Below are 19,712 nucleotides of genomic sequence, written 5' to 3'. Positions count from 1 at the left end.
GAGTTGGAGAAACTGTGCATGCACTGAAAGTCTTGTTGAAAATGCAGGCCTCCTCTGACCTTCCAGGAATACAGAGGCGGTGCGCTGATGAGAACTTGCAACTCCTCTTCGTTCTCTTCGTTGATTTGCTCTAAAATTATCAACTCCTTTGATAAAGGATCCTAGTTGGATGGCCCTTGTGAAGCAAAGCCTTTCCCTTGCCTTTCTTGAGCTTCATCCGTGGCTGCCTCATTCTCCTTCCTTAATGGCACATGCTTCTCCCTAACATGCACAGGCTCCTCCCTTACAAGCACAAGCTCCGGATCCTCCATGCCTTGCTCATTTTACACAGGTCCGGATGCTTCCTTACAGGCACAAGCTCCGATTCCTCCATAATTGTCTTGGTTTCTTCAATGACCTCCTTAGGGTCCACCCTGACCTGCTCATGCCGCTCATCGGCTGGCTCAGCCTGTCCATTTGTGTCATTCCTCTCGACCTGTGATCGTGTCCTTCTATTGTTTAATTCACCCCTAGAAGGCTCTGTCTGTCATGCACGAGGATGGAGAGGGGGGATGTTAAGAATATCCATGGTTCTACTATCCCGGATAGGTACTGGCTGAAGCAGCCCGTTGTAGCGGAAACGCAGCCTCCGAAGAGTGTCAAAATCCCACGGCATGAAAGTAACACGGTGTGCATGGGCAGCCATGATATATCCATTGCTGAAGAATTCAATGAGGTAGTCTTCTGCAATTTCTTGCAGGCAGAGAAGTGCACTGATGGCCCTCGCATGCCGACTCTCCACTCCTCACAAATCTCTCACACTACTCATTGGAAAGGAAAACGTGGAATGGCCGATTGCACGTGTCGTTCAATCCTTTGCAGCTCTTGCAGTACACCTCTGTGCACCTCATATCGGTGTCTTCTTGCTTGAGCATTCAAAGAGTCACATGTTGCCGTTCTAGGCTGGGCCTTCGCACGAGGCATCTCTACAAATAGCATAACAGAAAACGACATGTCATTTATTGCACAAGGGACTTAAGATTTCTAGGGTCAACATGAAGCGAAGAAGTGCACCAAATACGGTTGTATTGCCTCTACTCGCTTGGTACTGACCTCAGAAAAGGTCAGTACCAAGCGAATAGGTGCAACAAACAAAGTTCACCTTCCCTTATTCGCTTCGTACTGACCTCAGAAAAGTGTAATAGCAAACAAAACTTATATTTTTTGAGGTCAGTACCAAGCGAACAACTGCATAAAACAGAGTTTATCTTCCTTTATTCACTTGATACTGACCTCAAAAATTAAAGTGCAACAAACAGGGTTTTTTTCCCTTATTCGCTTAGTACTGACCTCAGAAAAGTGTGATAGCAAACATCATTTATATTTTCTGAGGTCAGTACCAAGAAAACAGGTGCATCGAACAAAGTTTTCCTTCCCTTATTCGCTTGGTATCAACCTCAGAAAAGTGTAATAGCAAACATCATTAATAAAGACGATGGTCAATACCAAGTGATGCAGATGGGATTTTAGAGTGCGCAATAGGAATTAGGTGTTGACGAAGATTCTGCTAATAAAATAAGACCCCATTATGGCAGGGTGATCATTTCCCCACTATTGCCAATCCCCCTAGGAAGGAGTCAGCTTTTAATAAATCCGTAACTCCCTCTAGCCATCCGCGCCGGCACGGATGGCTAGAGAGAGTTTTTCCACGTTCAACTTGCATTTTGGAGGGTGAGAAAAGGTGGATTATTGGTACGCAGCTTCACAGGGTGCAATCCATCTCCCTCTAGCCATCCACGCCGGCGTGGATAGCTAGAGAGAGGTTTTGTAGGTTTCTGATGCATTCTAGAAGGTGGGCGAAACTGGATGACGATATTGCTATGCAAAACCTCACCATGGGTGACCTCGCAGGGTGCAGCTAGGATAGTGCAGCCTTGTCGTCTTGCAGGAAGTATCGCAGGCTATAAGCCATGGGCAACCTCACACGGTGCAAGATATGCTTGCGTCTTTGTTTTCGCTACAAGCCTACAGGAAGTATCGCAAGCTATAAGCAGGATGGTGAGGGTTTTGTTGGATTGTGCCTGGAAAGGCTCTGTTGTTGCCATCAAGCAGTTTGCTGGAAGGTGTGTACCATCTTAAAGGACTAGGACCCGAACTACAGGAGTCATTGTTGCTCCAACTGCTAGGTCGTACCTTGAGCAAACAGCCTGAGGGAGAATCTGAACAGCGAAAAAAGGTAACATTGGAAAGCATATGGTAAAAATTGGGCGCAAATCATCAATACAACTGACCACACCAAACAACAAGATAAGTGTCACCGAGATCAAGATTGCACCCCAAGCAATTCGTGTAGATTGTGTCGCTTGGACTGGTGCGGTAACTTGAGCAGCAAGGTCATGGTTGCCTGGGACGCCGGTTGGAGCAGGAGCATTATCATCCACAACAAGGGGCTGGGAGGGTGGCGCAAGATCTGTTCATCGCAACTTCTCTGTTTTCTGCAGGGTAATTTGCCGCATCGTCACCTGAATCTCAATTCTCGAAAAAAATTTCCCCCCAAAACTAGGCAAACCTATGTATGCAAAACAACAAAGGTAAATCAAAAAAATTTGAAGGTTTTTACACCAAATTACACTAATTTTTAAATATAAAATTTAGAAGTAAATTTCAAAATTTGTAGGTGGGATTACACTAAACCTAGGTTTTTTCGAGCACTGTGTGACCTGATGGGAAACAACATCATCGTAGGCTACTGAGTAAAGTTGTTCTAACGAAACAACAAATGCTTCCATGATGACATTGTTGGCTTTGCCTTCCACTAAGTTGTCCGGGTTGGCATCACTTGTAGGGGCAGGGTAGGCTTGGGTGGATTTCACCGCAAGAGCAGGGTGATTTGAGAAAGGGTCCTTAGTGGAGGTGGCAATGTCCTAAGCTTCAGTGCCAAGAAACTGAGCGGAAGCATGCAAGGATGCGTGCACCTACATCAGGTGTTGCTTGGATGGATTTAACCACGGTGCCAAGGTTAGCAGCAAGAAATGGGCGGGCTCACTACATGCCCGCCGAGAGGACCATTGCTAGGTTCTTTGCGAACAGCTGTACGCAGTGCGCAGGCGTTTGCATGGGTGGGCTTCTCACAAAAGTGGGAGGATCTTCTTGTGGCTGCCTCAAGATGATAGTATCACAATATCGTTAGCAACAATTCCGTTAGCAAGTAGAGAGGGTTGCAGTGACAATGGAGCACTAGGCTCTGAGCTTAGTGCTCTATAGATTCCAGACTCGTGCTCAAAAGAAACAACACTAAGAGGTACATTGAATATATACCAATATATCAAGGGTTTCACACTAAATTTCTCAAGAACCAGTAGGTGTTTCAGCACTGTCACGAATCAACGTAGCCGAAAGAGATCAAAGAGAGTGTCCCAGAAGGGGGGAGGTTGTAACCATGATCAGTAAAACACATAGATAGGTGAAAGGGAGAGGCCATGTGTGAGCACAAAGTTTTCCTCATTACATCAATCATGACTATCACCCTTGGTGACTCTTCTATCAAATCACTGCAATAACCCTACCCCCCCCCCCCCCCCCCCCCCCTTTGTCGATGACTGGTTATATATGATGGGTTGATGCAAACCTCAATATATACCATGATGTGGATTTTCTTAAAAGAATTCCCACATTGCAATAGAATTCTTCCAAAGTTCCCACCATGATCTATAACCCTCCCCCCCCCCCGCCTCCCCTTCGTCGATGATTGGTTATATATGATGGGTTGATCCAAACCTCAATATATACCATGATGTGGATTTTCTTAAAAGAATTCCAACATTGCAATAGAATTCTTCCAAAGTTCCCACCATGATCTATACAACAACTTATTGTACATCAGATCACAATAACTTGAGTTAGAGAGAGGGAGAGTGAGAGACACAAAGGAGAATTAAGAAGAAGAAGAAGTGAAGAGAAGGTCACGCTCCTCTCTACTTAGTCTTGAGGTTTGTATTAGTGGCAAGAACGTTACTTTTTTTAGATAAGGCTCGTGGTTTAACCCTTGGGTAGAGATCTAGGATTGAGTAACGTTTTTGTTTCTTGAAATCATCTCAAAATATTGTTTGACTTTGGGTTTTAAATAGTGTACATTGCCTTGTCTTGCTCGATTTAGGGATTGCTCGGAAATTCTTGCTAGAGGTTTGGGATTCCTCCAAAATTAGGCTCCTTCATGCCTTTCAAACTCAAGAGGTTTGCTTCTTGTACATATAGGCTTTATACTTTGATTTTGAGCTTGATAATGTATGTGGTTTGGGACAAATCCAAGAAGGGTAAACAAAAGCTATGTAAGAGCCATGAGCAACAGAAACATGGCATCTAAAGCTCAATGTAAATTGGATGAAGATGGTGACCCGAGGAAGGCCACACTGATCTGGGTTGTAGTTTGCGACAATGGGCCGGATGTCTCACGATCTACTTACAAAATGGGCCATAAACCAAGTCAAAAGGTGATATGCATCATTAACCATTATGGGGGACGGCATTATCACAGACCTAGCCTTCCGCGAGGTCTACACAGTACATCTTCCGTATACTTCTTCAAGATTTCATTTCATCTTCTGGTAATAATCCGTCCGGACTTGTGACATGTTTATGCCAGCACCCGCTTTCTTATTTGTACAAAGAAGGGCCTAGAGTAGTAAGTGGGTTACACACCCTCTTTCTCATACACTTATACAGGCAATTGTGACTTTTCACCCTGTTGAAGGAAAAGGGAAACTAATAGAGACTTTCATACTCCAACCCGAATCACCAATGAAAAAGCGGACATTCTGTCTGTAAAAGGTGGTCGTATCTTTTATTTTGAGAATAAACACCTTGAACAACCAAGATCCACACTGAAATTATCAAGAGTTATACTCGTAATATTAACTTTTGAGCTCAAAAGTAGGGCAAACGAACATTTCACTATGCAAAAAAAAACAATGTAGCTATCATTTTTGTTTTCACCAATAAATTTAACCAAATATTTGTAAGCAATTAACTTCAGTCGTATTTGTTTATAACCATTAGATTTACACTACTCTCTAGCGCTCTCTCTCTCTCTCTCTCTCTCTCTCTCTCACATCTAATTAAAGGCTAACCAATTTTGCAAAACAAAGCTGGACGTCAAAACTATTGGGTTGGTTTGAGAGTAGGTTAAGGGTTTGTACTGCCGTATTGGAGGGCAGCAACAGGCCAAATCGAACATCACGCCATAGATGGTGGTAGGACGACCCGAGAAGAAGAAGAAGAAGATGAGAATTTTAACGTCGTAGGAAGCAAGATTACCTTTGAAAAACTCCAATTTGTCGTCGTTGCTCACCATAGATCACAGATAGATCAGCAAGCATCTCCACGTGCTCATCCGTCTGCACAATGGCAATGGGATTACACGGCGATGCATCAGTCTATATACTAAAAGACATGGAAAGTTCGCTGCATTCACTACCTTAGAGCGGTCTACACTCCACTGCATTGAGATTCTTCTTGGAGATTATCTTTTTTCGCTAATTATGAGGATCCGTCCTCCTGTTGGGTCAAGGATGTTGGGCGCTAATTGACGGCATTTGGTGCATTTACTACTGCATTTGTCATATTCCACGATGATGGTAAGCCCCATGTGTATGGATTCCAAACATGTGGAAACTTGCGGTAACTACCTGCTGCAACGTTCAGGTCAATCTGCAATAGCCTGCCACCAGCCATAGTCGCCATGGCTATTGCAAATGCTAGGTTATTTGGGGACATTCTAGCCATGGCACCCATAGCTACAACACCAAAAGTTGGATCAACTTGAGGGACACCAACCAATAGAACATATGACACTATGGCCACTCAAAATGAAGGGCCATAACCAAGGCAGGTACATTGATGTCCCCAATGCATGCAGCCGTGGGGTTGAGCACGCCCGTAGCCTGCTCCATTGGGGGCATTGGGGGCGCCTTCGAGATAGGTTGGTGGACTATGACGCTCCTTCCAAGCCAGAATTAGGCCCAAATTTTGTTGCTAGTCATGAGCATCCAGTACATTCATCCCTCTCAGTGCTATATTGCAGGGGTCGCGAATCTTTCTTGCAAACATCCTGCGATGATGAGAGATCAGGAAGCTATTGATCGATGTGCAATGCCTTGTTTCCAACACCTTCTTGCATATTTGCCTCCTTGGAAAGATTCAACCCGAGGGAAAGTGATGGTTGCTTCCTCAAATTAGTGAACCCTATTTTGTATGAACCTTGTGAGCACACAAAAGCTCTTGTCTGTGGTAGTGCAACATTTGTTGCATGATCATAGCTCACAGATCTGCGGGGCCACGATGCAAAAGTAGGTATGACCAGGGATTTTCTCTCAATCGGCATGCAATGAAGGTAGCTATTCCAGCATTGGACATGCATTTAACGTAAGAGTATGAAGATTGATAAGGCGATCAATGCCATCTAGGTGTCTGAGGTGCTTAAGGCAGGACACCTGCAAAACTCTGTGATTCTGTGGAAAAATACTCAACACTCGGGCCTCAGCTAAGCAGGGGGCCACGTCTGTCATATTCCTCCATTGTCTCATGTGCTGCACACTCCACTATATTATATGACGAATCAAAAGCCTTTTCAATCTTCTCAAATTATCCAGTACTTGACACCATTCCCTACATCACCAACTCCTCTAGATTTGTAAGGTTTGCAAGGTTGATAGGAGCAGTTCTGCATGCTAACCATATTGTTAGACGTATCAAAGACCTTAGTTCCTCTAATCATGATGCACTTTTGTAGTCCCAGGCTCTTTGTTGCTTCCATACAGTAGCATACTACCTAAGGTCAAGCTATCTCAAGGAGGTCACACCATTGAGACATTTAGGCCCGCTTTGTTGCACCGTGGAACAACAACTCACTCTTATATGCTCTAGTCGCTTCAAATCCTCAACACCTCTCAAAACACATGGCTCTACGCAACCTTCAACCTCAAGTGAGCGCACAAGGGGCTTTGGACAGCTTACCATATAGTAAAAAATATATGATTGCTAGATGATTCACTAGTTTCAATACACACATCTAGTAAGAGTGCAAACTAGTAAAAAAGAGACAACTCCTAGATGCTACATATAGTAATTTTGTTACTACATGGAGAGTTGAATAGCCATATGGCAATTCAAGTCTCAATATGGTAAAAAGATCACTAGTTCAATGTAGGAGTTGACTCAATTACTAGTTTGACCTTACATATCGGTGTTTTCAAACGAGTAAGTCAACTAGCAATTTTTGTTTACGACCTAGCAAGTCATCTAGTAATATATAAGGACGGTTGCTTGCAAACTAGTAGTTCATCTAGTAACTTTTCTATAAAAAACCTAGTAGTTCACCTAATTTTTTATTAAGGAACATATAGACACAAAATAGTAATTAATCTAAAAATTTTCCTGCGAGCAAACAATTTAGGAGAGATTACTTCAACATTAGGAGACTAAAGTAGGCTTAATTCATAAAGATAGTTATGAGTATAACAAATGAAAGCTTACATAACGTGTGTTACATGCTACTGTTCTTAAATCATGTGGTTGGATTATAAAACTACTTGTCATTTGTTACAATGATATCCTTCATGGATAAAGAGCCAACTTTATCAAAATAAAAAATTATCATGCCTTCTAACAAAAGCCATGTAACTAAATCTTCACACATAGTGGATTTATTAGTATCCTCATTTGCTCTCTTCTTGAGGAAACTATTTGATTTCTGCATAGCAAAATACGTTGGCTTGATCAAGTGGTCCAAGTCTTGTACTTTCTTGAGATTTAGCCACTTCATTAATATAGTTTCTTTGTCATCCCTGGACAAATTTCGTGCCTACATAATTGTCATAACAAAATAACATGGTTTAAAAAGTGACGTATTATTTTTGTGAACATAAGTAAGGCAATGTTTTTAGCTTTTATTGCATACCTGAAATTCCAACACACATTGATTTTGATTCATTGAACATCCCCCATCAGATTTCTGCTCCTAAAACAATTAAAGTCCACTCTTTTATTTTGTAGCCACATGCAAAAATATTTAAAGAATCTTATTCTTGTGAAAAAAAAAACCTTTTTCTTTTTAAGCTTCAAAAACTTTGAAGCTTGATCTTTCTCCTTTAGTAGCTCTTCGATCTTAGAAGTAGAAGTGGGAAAACATGGCTTTTTTATAACATTAAAATTAAGTAGGGTAAGTATTTCATTAAATAAATATTCCATGTGAAGCATCTGTAAATAGTACCTTGCGCTTTCATGTGCTTTTTCTTTTCTGTTCTTGGTTTATACCACTTATAATTTGTGTCCTTCCATTGATTTTTCCTTCACAAATTATTCAAGAAAAGAGTGCAATCAACAAAAAGTTTTAGAGTGAAAAAAAATACATGAATTAGAATTGTACCAGTTTTGTGATATGGTATTCACACTCATCTAATTCATTGTTTACTTCCATATCCTTTTCTTGATAGCATTGGACAAACTCTTCATCTTGCATGTAGTTTCTATATGCCTGCGCATTAAGCAATTGAATTTGGATATCTCACACACACATACACACATGTACACAAAACTAGCTAAATTTACCTCAATTATTTCAATTGATATCTTTGTGTGTGTGTGTGTGTGTGTGTGTGTGTGTGTGTGTGTGTGTGTGTGTGAGAGAGAGAGAGAGAGAGAGAGAGAGAGAGAGAGAGAGAGAGGAGTTGTAAACCACACATACCTCATAAGCATGACACATACCTCATAAGCATCACTTTGTAAATCATGATTTTCCCATTGCATCTTAGGAACGTATGCTTCCGTCTCTCTTTAAACACATAATAACAAATTTTATCATGATAGGTCATACATTATTGCTATTTTGAGATAGAAGTGCTTACATGAGTAGCTTGTGGTTGCTCCTCTTCTTCTTCAATAGATATACAAGTGGTTTCTTGTGCACAAGCATCCTTTAGCTATTCAATAACAACAAAAGCATTCCTTTCTTCATCATTAGTTTTCATATAAATTTTCAATACCTTAGAGGATTACTCACAAGTTTTGTGAGTGAACCATATTCTCCTAGCTCACTTTCTCCTCCATCATTCTCATGAAATTCTTGGTTATCATAATCATCATCTTTTTCTTTTTCTATCTAATCTCATGAAAACATTTCGATTATACTTTGACATAATAGAAGGTCATTACTTAGAGAAAATCCTACAAAATGACACATACCATTGGGGTGCTAGAAGATAATTCGTTGTTTGGTTTCTTTTTTCTCCATTTTCGTTTTTCCGCAAGAGACTTGATGGCCCATGTATAAACGTCCTCTTCTTTCCAATGATAATTCACTACAAGAGGTTGTGTGCTCTTGTGACGCTATTAGCGACAGAAATACACTGGGTTTTTATAACCCCCGGCGTCGCTAAAACCGTCGCTAATAGCGTCGCTATATGCGACGCTATAGGCGTCTCTATATGCGTCGCTATATAGAGACGCTCATAGCGACGATTATAGCGACGTTTACACAGAAGTCTATAGCGACGCTCCAGAGCCATAAATAGCGACGGTTATAGCGACGCCCGAGAGAAATTTTTTTTGGTGACAGGGCATTGAATGCCCTGCCACCCATCAACCATATTGTACTTGATTCACTTTTTAAAAAAAGTGCAAGGGTAGATTATAGACCCAAAATAGTCACCCACAAGACGCATTGTTTGCAAAATTGACAAGCGTAAAATTGACAATTGTACACATCATAGGCAAAATGAATTGATTGGCAAATGTAATAATGACAATTGTACAACATCATAGACATAAAGAATTGATTGGCAAAATGAACTGCGGTGACAAATGTAATAATATACATGGTTCAAAAAGACGTATAAAATCCGTCTCATGATACATAAGCTATGACAAACCCTAAACTAATGCTATCTAGCTACGGCTAAACTGACGTCGTCTAGTCAGACGTCTCATCGCGTCCAAGCGGCGTATCTATCGGATTCTGCAAAAAAGACAATAAGACAGCTTTCAGTAAGTATAAACATATAACGACGTTTATAAAACAATACAAAAAATAGAAAAGAGTAAACCCTAATACTAACCCTGCCGCCGCGAGAACTGAGAATGTCCATCAGGGCGTTTAAGCCCTTCCTGCCTATGTACTCGCGCTCGTACGGTGTGGGATCACGTCCTGTCATCGACCACTGTCAAAACATACAAAGATTTCATTATGTTAGAATTAAAAAACTCATAAACCCTAAACTATCGAACATAAAGAGCAATGCGAAAACACTTACAAAATCGGCCTCAAATGATGCCCATCCACCGCTCCCCAAGTGGTGCGAGCTCCCTGCCTCTACTCGCGCTCTGGCTGCATCCTTTTGTTGCTTCCACTTGTCGGGATTCTCGTGCGTTGCTTTCTTTGAATTCTTCCAATCTTCTTTGGCCAGCCAATCTGGCCTATTCCACCCATGCTTGATTGCTTTTTGCACTTCGGAACGCTTGTGTTTGCAGTATTCGCGCATTCGAATCTTCATCAGGTCTTCATTGAAACGCTGATCCCGTGTTGGAACGGGAAACTCATCATGAAGTATGCTGATGACTCTCGCTTTTAAATCACTTGGTACTTCACTCCATTTGTTTAGTATGTAGAGTCTAAACAGCTGAGAGCAAAGACCACGCATGCGCGAGATCACCTTCTTGCCGTTATCATCCATGATGATGCCGCCGCTGAAGTCGATGGAGTAAGGCAAGCCCTCTGGCCGGTGACGCGTGAACCTGTGTGTCCCGACAGGGGTCTCTAGCGGCGTGTCGATGGGGGTACGGACGTCAGGTGTTTCCACCGGCGTCTGGGCCCCGAAGCGAGGAGTGTCGAGTGGGGTGGCTCCTGGCGGAGTAGGTAGAGGTGTGTAGCTTCTAGGAACAGTCAGCCGTGCAAAACTTGGCGTAGATGGCGATGCTGTGGCTGGTGTGGGGGCGGGCAAAGAAGGGGAGGGTAAAGAGCCTCGTCGAACACGAGGCGGTGTGGAGGCATCTGCGGCGGAATCCCCACAACAACCGCCACCGCCACCACTAGAGCGCCGGTGTCTAGACGAGTATGAAGATCGTCTCATCGACACCGAAGCTTCAGAGCGCGCCGAATGCTCTGAAAGAGAGGGAGATGCGGATGGAGTAGGAACGCGCGATGATGCGCCAGAGTGATGACGCTCCACGTACCACTGTCTCTGCTGCGGTGACAAAGAAGAAAGAAACTCCTCATCATCCATACTTGCATTAAACACACGAATATTTAAACTTAATATTGAATGAATAGAGTAGACAATGACGCAAAGACCATTAAATACAATGACGTAATGACGCATATAAATACAATGACCCAATGAATTGAGTGACAGAAGAGGCAAGTCGAAAACTCAGAATTTTCAATCAAAAGATGTGAGCGCGAGTAGAAAAGAGCGTTATACACCATGGAAGGTACTTAGAGAGCCAGAGCTTTTACAACACGGAGCAAAATTGTTCAAATACAGTATTTGTGGCTTTAAGAGATCTCTCTCTCATCCTCGCATAACTCAGCATAACTTCCTATATCTATATAGAGCTCTCCGTTTAAACACATATCCTCTGTTTCATTTTGTAGCTCCTCTGCATGCACCCCATATAGAGTAGTAGCATCTTGATGCTCGTCTGGCACCACCGCAGTAGCTTCTGATTGAGCATCTTCTCTGATCTCCTCTATTAATGTCATTGTGATTGGCACATGGTAGCCTTCATACGTCCTTGCACTACGAGGGGCTACCTCTATGACGTACCACCTGTTTGATGTAGACTTTGTAGGATGAAATATTACCTGCCAGAGCCACATAACTTACATGAGAGCTTTCAAGCACAAAACTTGTAAAAGGGGGATGTTAACAGCTATTTACATACTTACTTGTTCACAATGCTCGGGTAGTACGAAAGTGTCTCTTAGGTCAGTCCATTTCTTAGTAGAATCCACCTCAAGAAAACCAGACTCTCCTCTACGCACAGTAGCGTTGCGACCCTCCATGATTATCTTGAACCATTGCACGTCAAACAAGTCGACAAAAAATCCTCTGTAATTGATCCTCAAAATCTCTTGTAGCATGCCAAAGTAAGTGAGTTCCACCACCACAGAATCTGCATCAGAGGAACGTCGTCGACTAGACTGTTCAAATTTTTCCATGATTCCACAATCTTGAGTAAAACGCTTTTTGTCGATCTGTTCTACCCTAAAATGTCGACCTTTACACCATGCTGCTGTGTATGACTTATACTACAACGAACAAAGATTATGAGTGGCCGTTCAAACGTTTAGAAATAAAGTCACTAGCTAGTCATACATTGCAAACTTACCTTGGTCGCGCAACCCCGAGAGTACTCCCACTCTTCCTCAGTCACTTTGTCACCGCATTGTTGTGCGCTTTTCAATTGGTTGTGCAACCATCTTAAGCTCATGAATGTTGGTAGGCTCTCCAGACCCGTCGGATAGTGCATCGGTGGTCGTCTTCCCCGTCTCCACTAGATTCGTGCCCTTTGTCACTCTTGCTTTGCATCCTCATATTGTGAAATCCACTTTTGCATCACTGGATTGTGAAGCATGCAAAATCGGTTGATTTTAGCCTCTAGATCTTCCGTCATCTTCTTCTCAACACCGAGATTGCACATGAAAATCCTAGATATGCGCTCATCATCTATGGTTCGCCATAGCGTGTCCCGGGCTTTATTAAATCCGTCTAGCCACTCTCCAATGTACACTAGGGACTCTGATACCAACCAACCTTCTGCCATGCTACCCTCCGGACGTGCCTTTTGATGCACATATCCCTTAAGCGTTTTCATGAAACGTTCTAAGAAGAACATCCATCTGGAATGAACTGTGTCAGCAATTTCCACCTCATCAACTATGTGAACAAGAAGATGCACCTGAATGGTTAGCATGGTAGTAGGAAAATGTTTCTCAAACATGCACACAAGCTCCGCAGCATTTAGTTTGGCGAATGGTATGGAGTTTACGTTGATCTCCTTTTGTGAGATCCATTGCACCAGCTTTGCAAGTTTGTAGATTGTGTTACGGATGTCGAGAGACAAACATCCCTCAATGGCAACCGGTAAAATAAACTGTAAAGTATGTGCAGCAATGATATTAAAGTCCACATTTTATGCAATGATATTAAAGTCCACTATGAACGTACCTGACACATTTTATGCCAATCGTGTGACTTCAAACCGGTAAGCTTTCCTTCTTTAGTAAAACACGTTCGGAGTGAGTGCATTACGCCAGTGGGGGTCCGCAAAGATCGAATGGTCTCTTTTACTTTGCGTTCTTGGGCTCCTGTGAAAATCCATGGTGCTTTAGGGAGTTTTATCGATCCATCACACGCTGTTAGGAACATTCGCGTAACACATGATTCTCTGGAAGATACGCTTGATGACCTTCGTAGATTTGCTTCTTTAGTGAGGGCGCCCTACGTGCATTCAGTCTAGGTCCACATGTGACACATGCTCTGTATCCGCTTGTTTGAAGCCCTGCATGTATACAGATGATAATAGATCAACTATGGGAAAAAACAAGATTTACAGTGTCTGAGTGAGGAGTGTCAATAGATCACCTGAGCATTCTGTTAGCCCGGGATAGTCATGCATGGTCCACATTAGAATGCCTCTGATCAAAGCATTCCGTCGTCCTGTGTGTCGGCTCATATCCACCACCTCTATGCCAATCCACAATTGTTGTAGCTCTTCCAATAGTGGACGAAGATACACATCCATATTCTCCACTTTATATCGCCCTAGCACAATCAAGCTTAGCCATAAGTGCCCCTTCTTCGTAGTCAACCACGGGGGAATGTTATAGTTGACGATGACAACGGGCCATACACTGTAAGATGTTGATCTTTGACCAAATGGATTTACGCCATCCATAGCCAGGCCTAAGCGCAAATTTCGAGCTTCCTTGGCAAAATCCGACCATGTTCCATCTATATGTTTCCAGGCTGCGCAATCTGCAGGAATTCGTAGCACACCATCCGAAGATTTATTCTCCTCATGCCATGATGCTAGGGCGGCCATGGACTTACATTCGAAGAAATGCTTGATGCGAGGAAGCAGAGGAAAATGTCGCAAAACCTTTTGTGGAATTTTTGTCCCGTGGAGATCTACTCAATATCTTTCAGAATCACATTTCGGACACTTCTCCATGTCTATGTATTCCCCTCTAAAAAGAATGCAATCATTAGGACAAGCGTGGATAGAATTGTAATCCATCCCCAAGTTTCGCAAAATCTTTCTTGCTTCATCTCGGGAATCTGGCATCACATTGTCAGCTGGTAGTATGTGCTCTTTAAGCAATCTACACAACATAAAAATACGATACAGTCGTGTAAAAATCTATCAGATCATTATACATTTAGAGTTTTATTAAAGTAAACTAATTGTAATAGATCACCTGAAAAGCGTTGTGACGCTAGTGTCACTCCATCCAAACTTTGCCTGCATGTTGAGAAGAACCAGGAGTGCTTTCAATCTAGACATACGTGCTCCATTATACAATGGCGTATTGGCTTCACTTTTCATGTCATCATAGATAAGCGTTTCTGAATCCATGATCGTCTCGATCATTTCATCAATCTCGGGCTCAAACATTGCCTCGTTGAGAATGTGCTCTGCATGATCATCCCCCGAGCTGTCAGAGGCTACATCTTGTGGCCTCACATATGTTGCTTGACCAAAGCGCCTGCGAACACATCTATTGGGTTGCAAGATTGCTGCTTGTTGGCCAGCGTCAGAGACCGATGAGTTATAATTGGCAACAACTCGATCTATAATAGATGGATCAAACTCGCCAAATTCGCGAACGTGCTGCAAAGAAACACGTCTTGTCCGTCGCACAACATGCTTGCATTGATTACAAGGACATAAGACCCTCGTTGAGAGATAGGTGTTTCGGTTGGACGGTCCCACATCCTCGTCACTACTCATAATGAGGATAAAAATCTTATAACCTGGACAACAAATTTAATATTCTATTGGAATTCTTCGTCTTATCTCTCTCTCTCTCTCTCTCTCTCTCTCTCTCTCTCTCTCTCTCTCTCTCTCTCTCTCTCTCTCTCTCTCTCTCTCTACCTCACATTCTCTAGTCATGTCCAATCCCGGCACACCTCGGTCTAGAGGTGCACGGAGATCAGAACCACCGAGTTATAATCTCGTCTTTATTGGTCAATACCTATATTTATGGGTACAAGAAATCTACAGACCCATGTCTACATGATACTGCATGTAGTGGACAAAACCCCTTTGCCTCTTCTCTAGCTGTAGCACTTCACATCATCTTAACATCTTTTCACAGTAGATCTTTTCACTGTTCGTCTAACTCTAAACCCTAAACCGTAAGTAATTCTTGCGTGGACTCGATCTAACGTAAATAAAGGTAAATTTAACTAAAAATAAACCTAAATCTAATTTAACGTAAGTTTACATTTAACCTAATCTTTAACGTCTTTTGGGATAGTTTCCTACGACGTTAAAACTCTCTTCATCTTGTGTGTGTGTGTGTGTGTGGATAAACCTAAATAAACCTAAGTCTAATCTAATATAACATAAATCTAAATCTAACGTAAATTATGTTATATTAAAAACAAAGAACTAAACTAACAGGGATTATAAGAACCTTAAAACTGATTTAACACATAATTTTTCACATAACTCGGCAAGAGTTGGCATTCTCATCACTAAAGATGTGAGAGTTAACTTCCAGTGGTGACGCTGCCTCATCTCCATCCACATCTGACGACAGCAATTGGCCCTTTGGACCGTTCTTGCTCTTGTTACTAACTTTGAAGTTGCTGTTGAATGACTAGAGGTTGTCTAGATGGTCATTGTCGGGGATGTAGTGACTCTTGCCGCCCTGAAGATCCACCTTCTTCCCTATCTTCTGAAGACATTTCACCAGTACTTTTGGATTGACGGAGCCCACCATGAGTGAAGGCAGCAATACCCTATATTCCATTGAGGGCTTTCTTCACCCGCTTCATGCAGGCATCGCAGTCTATGGAGACCTAAATCTAATCTAATATAACATAAATCTAAATCTAGCGTAAATAAACGTAAATCTAACTAAAAATAAACCTAAATCTAATCTAATTTAACTTAAACAAACCTAAATCTAATTTAACGTAAGTCTACATCTAACCTAATCTTTAACGTCTTTTAGGATAGTTTCCTACGACGTTATAACTCTCTTCTTCTTGTGTGTGTGTGCATGTGTGGATGTGTGTGCCAATAAAAAGAGATAAATGGTATAACCTTTCTATCACCCATGCCAAGTATGATAGATTGGTTATGCCATTTCCCTCTTGAATAATAGGTCTTGAGTTCAACTCCTCGTCGGCTAGATCTTTAGGTCTTTTAATTTTAATTAGTTTCCTACGACGTTAAATTAGTTTCGCTCTCTTTCTCTCTCAACGTGTGTGCGTTTTTTTGTTTATGCATGTTTTCTCTCTCTTTTTCTCTCTCAATGTGTGCGTTTTTTGTTTATGCATGTTCTCTCTCTCTTTTCCTCTCTCAATGTGTGCGGTTTTTGTTTATGCATGCTCTCTCTCTCTCTTTTCCTCTCTCAATGTGTGTGTGCATTCTTTGTTTATGTATGTGTGTGTGCGTTTTTGTTTATGTTTGTACTCTCTCTCTCTCTCTCTCTCTCTCTCTCTCTCTCTCTCTCTCTCTCAAAAACAGTATGTGTATGTGTGTGTGTGTGTGTGAGAGAGAGAGAGAGAGAGAGAGAGAGGGAGAGAGAAAGAGGGGAAGGGAACATGAGAGCAAGGAGAGGGAAGGAGCATACCTGGCTCTCCTTCCTCTCCTCGTGTGTGTGTGTGTGTGTGTGTGTGTGTGTGTGTGGAGAAGAAAGAGAGAGAGAGAGAGAGAGAGGGAGAGCGTTACCTGCTCCTTGCTTGAGGGCGTCGAAAAACTCAGATCTGAGATCTGAGTTTTTGGGCGCTCTCTGTTTTTTTTTTAAAGCCCAGCCGGCGTCGCTATGAGCGTCGCAAATTTACAAGTAAATTTGCGACGCTCATAGCGACGCCGGGAATTTTTTTTTTGAGCATCGCTAATATGAATAGCCTCTTGTAGTGATTTTGTCCAGCTACTATTATAGGCTTAAGCTCACCTTTATTTTTGCTTATTACATCCAACACGGTATTCTTTCTCTCCATATGATTTCTAAGGTCTCCAAATGGCTTGTGTTTGGCAAACCATCCTCTAACAAACCCATAGTTTGAATAAAGAACTCTATGTTGGTTATTACCCTCTTCCAAGAGTAAATCCCTACCATAGAGTTTATTGGGTTCTCTAAGCTTAGGAGGTGGAGGCCTAAACACCTGCGCATATATGATTGGGTCATATTTCTCGTTGCTAGTAGTGTCAACACCTATAGAGATGCTAGATGGAGAAGAAACAACTCTCTTATTTCCAAGATGACTGGCCCTCCAAGAATCTAAAAATTTGAGGGCCTCTTCATTAGAGAAAGACAGTAGTTGCTCCACAAAGGACTATGGATAACTCATATCTGAAAAGACAAAGCATTGAACACACACATGAGCAGCAAGACATTTAAGTAACAAAGTTTATCTCAAAAATTATACACACACTTGTCATTACTTTATAAGTAATGTTTTAGAAATTCATGTAAAGAAAACTGTGACAATGAATACAACAATTGTCATGTATAAAATAATATGCATTTTAAACTACTTCTACAAGTATACTAGCCATGCTTGCATACTAACAATAAGTACAATAATCTCCATCCATAAAGCAAGTCTCCCAGAAGTTCTAGCATACTCTATGATGAGGTTCTAAGAAAGATATGCAAAGAACATCGTAACAATGAAGTTAGCAATTGTCATCCATAAAGCAATAGTCATTCTAAACTACTTCCATAGGTATACTACTTGCATAACAATGAATACAAAAATTGTCATCCATGAAATTATAGTCATTCTAAACTACTTCCACAAGTATACTAGCATTCTAAACTACTTCCACAAATGTACTAGCCATGCTTGCATACCATATGAGTGAAGTTATACAAAAGATATGTAAAGAACACCATAACAATGAATACAACAATTGTCATCCATGAAGCAATAGTCTTTCTAAAATATTTCCACAAGATTACTAGCAGTGATTGAATAAAAGGGGCTACCACAATTATATGTTTATGGAGAATGCCAAACAATAGGTATCCATCTAGCCGTCTGTCCAGGCTTTATAACCCTTTTTTTTTTGGTGACTATCCAATCTTTAATTTGAATGGAACATGTATCCCAATTTCTCCATTGATGCTCCTCTCTGCAAACTTTATAAGTGTTTTGTTGATATGCATCATGCTCCAATAAAGCAAGCTTTACCCCTTTCCTTTCGTAATCAATCTCTCTAATAACAGCATGTTGAATCTGTATTGCATTCTCGCTATTCAATCACACTTGAACTATATCATGGACCTCCGCCCATAATGGAACATTTCCACAACCTCCGTCCATTAACAAGCTATCACGCTGCCTCAAATCCTTCACCTCTTAAGCAATGAGCCTTTGCCTCCTTGGTATTGGCCATGGAATAAATTTGTGAAGTATAGAGTAGATGTGCCGAAGACAATCCCATGTGCAAGGCAAAGGGGCCTTCTCAAGCACACTCATTTGAGTAACTGGATCTATTAACAATTGTTATGAGTCCCCATTTCCCACAATGCATGCTTGTAATACCGTCCACCAAAGAAAATCATACACTTTCCATCAAACTGTGTTGAGAATAAGGATGTTATACAAGCCTTCCAGTGACCTCTGTGTTCCACCATTGCATCATCGGTATCCACCTTCACTATGACATTGGCACCCACATTAAATATATCCCCTTTAAAGAGGACCTTTTGGTATGTCTTTACTTCCAAACATTGGAAGTACTGCTCTGGAATGTTCCAAAACTTCTTTAGATAATTTTTCTTTTCACTAGTAGGATTTCTATAAGTGCATCTCTTCTTTGATATTGCAATCCCCTTGAGAAGAAGATTTCTAGTGCATGGTGAATTGCTTCCATATTTTAATAGATCACTCCACATAGATTTAGCCTTTTCAATTGAAGACACAACCAATAGCCCATCCATATGTGACGGAGAGCAATCATGTGATGGAGCATCTGCTAATAGCGAGCTGCTTTGAGAAAGAATCAATGCACAATGTAGGTCTTTCAAAAACCTTTCAGAAGGTAAGAGATTGTCACTATCACCACGGATAGCCTGAAAAGCTCTTGTGAAGAACCTTCTCAAATAGAACTTTTCAAATGAAGCTTCATCCTCCATGTTATTTGTTTTGATGGAGCTGTATGCCTTTACAAGACGCTCAAATATGTATTACCAAAAGCGGTCATGCAACCCATGGCGCAAGACATCATCAAGCATCTCACCATTACCTATAAACAAGTTATCAAGAGATTATTCTCCTGAACAAATATATCAAACTTATTGTTAACTAATCAAGATATACATACCAGCTACATGTTCTAGAGGTGATGAGTTCGCACCAAAGATTTCTTCATTTCGAACTCTCCATGATTGTAGCAATGTCTTCACAACTTCTATGTCTTTAACAGACCATCCATGATCTCTACTATGGTTGTAGAAGCTGTGTGCAATGTCAATCAGCAAAAATCCCAAAACA

General features: G+C 41.5%; 4 pseudogenes; all 4 read right to left on the bottom strand.

Moving 5' to 3' along the window:
- Positions 1–283: 283 nt before the first annotated feature.
- LOC147464616 (uncharacterized) lies at positions 284–6,358 on the bottom strand (annotated as a pseudogene).
- A 4-nt stretch (positions 6,359–6,362) lies between these two features.
- On the bottom strand, positions 6,363–6,993 carry LOC147464615 (uncharacterized; annotated as a pseudogene).
- A 1,396-nt stretch (positions 6,994–8,389) lies between these two features.
- Positions 8,390–17,561, bottom strand: LOC147464614 (uncharacterized; annotated as a pseudogene).
- Positions 17,562–18,791: 1,230 nt separating this feature from the next.
- On the bottom strand, positions 18,792–19,354 carry LOC147464613 (uncharacterized; annotated as a pseudogene).
- Between the last annotated feature and the right edge of the window lie 358 nt (positions 19,355–19,712).

Source organism: Adiantum capillus-veneris, chromosome 1 (assembly GCF_014529385.1).
Source record: "Adiantum capillus-veneris isolate H3 chromosome 1, ASM1452938v2, whole genome shotgun sequence".
Taxonomy (NCBI): domain Eukaryota; kingdom Viridiplantae; phylum Streptophyta; class Polypodiopsida; order Polypodiales; family Pteridaceae; genus Adiantum; species Adiantum capillus-veneris.
Note: the sequence above shows the minus strand (reverse complement) of the source record. Positions and strands in the feature narration are given on the sequence as shown.